At 36.2% G+C, this 3,620-nt stretch overlaps 1 protein-coding gene across 4 annotated transcripts in view; it reads left to right on the forward strand.

Moving 5' to 3' along the window:
* Positions 1–2,490, forward strand: part of LOC129514479 (zinc finger E-box-binding homeobox 2) — a 136,818-nt gene extending 134,328 nt beyond the window's left edge. For all 4 annotated transcript variants that reach the window (XM_055333053.1, XM_055333054.1, XM_055333052.1 and 1 more), the window contains exon 10: positions 1–2,490. This exon is cut by the window's left edge and continues 3,228 nt beyond it. The gene's annotated coding sequence lies outside the window, so the exon portion shown is untranslated.
* The last annotated feature ends 1,130 nt before the right edge of the window (positions 2,491–3,620 follow it).

Genomic DNA, 3,620 nt, shown 5'->3' on the forward strand with positions numbered 1-3,620 from the left:
AGTTTCATATTTGGAAAGTTTAGACATTCTGTTACTGTTTCTCATTCTTTGGATGGCACGAATAAATACACTACATAGATTTCTCTGGTTTTGAAGGCCCTAGGCAATAACTGTATTAATTCAACCTGAAAATATCAAGCCATTAAATTTTGTCCGGGTAGGATAAATCCCTGTGGTCTCCTTTAAAGCAATGTAGGTCTCTGATGCCCATGGGCATATCTGTGTCCAAATCCACGAGAGATGGGACCAACAAACAAGGAATGTGCAGGCCACTCTTTCTCCTTGGAAAGAAGAAAGCCTGCACCTGGGGGGCGTGGGCACACTCTGCCTTCCCCCTCCCGCCACCCTCTTCTTTGTCATTTTTTTTTCTAGCTTCATTTCAGAGCCAGACTCAGAATACCTGAGTCTGGAAATACCAGGATAACACTTGTAAATCTGTGACAATCACTACAGTATCCCATATCGGAGATTTCTTTAAATGCCATTTACCCACTAACACTATTGTGCATTGGAACTGCACGATCTTACGACTCTAGGGAAGAATAAAAAATGTTTGGTGTATTCTAAAATTCCTTTCCAAGGTAAAAAAGAAAGAAAGAAAGAAAGAAAGAAAGAAAGAAAGAAAGAAAGAAAGAAAGAAAGAAATCCCACTCCATAATCAAGAGACATGCATTTTAGTAACATCAGATGCATTCTTCTCTTCACCCTTATCAAATAGCTACTATTCCCACACTCTTAGTTTGAAGTCTAATCCTTTTTTTTTTTCTAGAATAGGGGGTAAGGGGAGGGTGATGCAACGTTGGAACAACGGAACATCCCCGTCCATTTTCTCCAAAAGCCTTTTGTATCTGGCAGATCTGTGCAATCTTTTCTTTTTTCACATGTCACTGTAGGCCTAGGCCTGAAATAACGGGGAAGAGAGATGAGTATCAGGATCTCTCAGCAAGAACTGAAAACAAGACATATGTCTTCTTTAGCCTGAGTTGGACTGGGGGCAGAGTGGGTGGGCTCAGAGGAAGGGAAAAAGAATGGAGTATTTGGATAAATATGAATAAATTTATTAGAGACTTTGCGCAATCAGATAGCTCCCGTCCCCCCACCGAAAGGGTTATTTTCTATCTTTCTGAGGATGTAAGCCTTAATGAAAGCAATCTTAGTCACAAATTTGAGGAAATTGCCCGATAATGTGTTTCCATGTGTTTGAACTGAAAAATTGTTAACCACGCTTTTGCTCCAGGATGTGTGAGGGCCATTCAGGGGCTGCAGGGCCGTAGATAGTCACACAAACAAACGTGTGTATATCTGGAGCCCCACACATTGTAATAAACACAGCTGCATTTATTTGAGTATGTGATCCCATGTACATGTAAAAACATTCAAACAAACACACTCAACAGATTTATTTGATTGTGCAATGGGGCAATTATTCAAATAAACATGCTCGGTGCAATTATTTGAATCTCACATTGCATGTTCATCAATCAACAGCACTAAAAAAAAACTAAAAAAAAGGGGGGGTGTGGAAACACCAAAGAATTTATGTGGGAAAAAAATATATGTGAAAACAACCTTATTATAGATTTTATAGGGTTAGCCAAAGTTATGGCTCCCTCCTTAACTGTAACTCAACTATTCTGTATTCAATGACATTTGTTTCTAATGATCGATCGATTCATTCATTCACTTGATCATTACATTGGGATGGCCACAACCTTCAGATTCATTTAATAATGAACTTTACAAACCTGAATTGGGTAGAAATGTGAAATCTCTGTATTTGAAGTGCAGAATAGGTCTTCCTAGGTATCTTACGTCAAGGGGACACTGTTTAAATTATGATCACTTTAAATAGCACTCCCATAAATCTAAAAACTTTTATGCATACAACAAAACATTCCTACATTTGAAGACATTAAAAAAAATCACAGGTGACTCATCCGATCATTTTATATATTAATAAATATTATGACATATATGTGAACACATCACGAATCATTTAGGTGTACCAAGAGGCAATTTATGCCTCTCTTAAGTATGTACTGACATAACCTAATATACTAAAATGGGAAGGGGCGTTTAGTCACTGAAATATGCATCGTGTAACAAAGATGAAGAAAATACATGGCTTGTGCCCATCATAAAAAAGATTCAGACTGAAGGCTTAGCTTTGGTTTTTATTCAATTAAATTGTTAAACTGTGCACAGTGATTTTTTTTTAGAACTTGAGACATTTGTGATGTTGGCTGTTTAAATCTTTGTTACCTTCGCTGTGAATTGAAATTGTACATATTTAGTAAATCATGCAGACAAAACAAACTTTTTAGACAATATTTTTATTGGAGAGTTTTCTTTTCCTGTATCCATGTTAAAAAAAAAAAAGACCTCCTTTCCCAAAATAAAAATGTCAATACTAAATTTAAAGAAGTATAAAGGAATGATTGCTTCCTTTAGAGCTAAATATTTAAATAAACATGGAGATCATTGGCAACCTGTTCTTTTGGGTTAATAGGCCGTGTCCAATTTTTTGGGTCTGATGTTTCAGAGGGCCTCTGTTTCAGGGTTGAAGATGATCTATTAATCTCTGAATTCAACAAATGCTATTGAATAACAAAAATAAATCCCTCAGTCTTCATTTGTACGTGAAATACGGAGCTAGAGGAATGACACTGGGATGTCATGATGCTGAATATGCCACAAACTAAAACTCTCTCGATTAAAACAGGCACCCACCACCCATAATCTAGTATGACATGTTAAAATGCTCCAAAATATTGGAAATATAAAATGCACACGACTGTTCCCATTTGGCCTTGAGATGAATATGACAAAGATTCTGATAATTTTAGTCAAAGAAAATGATGAGTAAAAAGTACATGAAGATTAAAGCAGTGACAAATGATCTTTTAAGTGTTCTAATTGGTCTTTCTCATTCATATCTTTGATTCTACAGAAATTGCAAATCCTGATGGTCCTGATTTGTAAGAGTACCCATCAGCTTTCTCTCTTTCACTTCACAGAATATGCCTGTTAGATTTGGAACGAAGAATAAGCCCCCAAAATGTTAAAAATAGACTACTGCCCTGGCAGGAAATTTAGCATTGGCAAGCCCAGAACTCAGAAGGAATTGATCTAACATAAGGAAACATTCAAAGAAAGATTTGTGCATTACTATCCTGTTCTGACCATTTTCAGAGTGGTCAAATGGAAGGATGAGAGAGAGAGAGAGAGAGAGAGAGAGTGTGTGTGCGTGCATAGGTTTTGTAGACTTGGTATGTGTACAGTGAATATTTAGTGTTAAAAAGCAACACTAGAGGTGAAAGGAGCTGGAATGGAATGTTTTTTGAGACATTTTATAAATCATATTGTTATCTTGCACAAATGAGAAACACTTAAAATGTCGGTACTGGAAAAATAAAAGGTTCAGAAGACAACATCGCAAAAAAAAAAAAACGCTATGTAATTTAGAAGATAGGCCAACAGTAAAAGAGAGAAAATATTAATTTACCTTTACTCTTTTTATAAGAAACTTAGATTTTAGCTTATGACCTTTCCTTAGAGGAGAATCAGTTTTACGCATTCCGAAAACGGTCTTGTTATAGGGCAAACAAGCATAGTTATAC

This window comes from Nyctereutes procyonoides, unplaced genomic scaffold (genome assembly GCF_905146905.1).
Source record: "Nyctereutes procyonoides isolate TBG_1078 unplaced genomic scaffold, NYPRO_anot_genome, whole genome shotgun sequence".
Taxonomy (NCBI): Eukaryota; Metazoa; Chordata; class Mammalia; order Carnivora; family Canidae; genus Nyctereutes; species Nyctereutes procyonoides.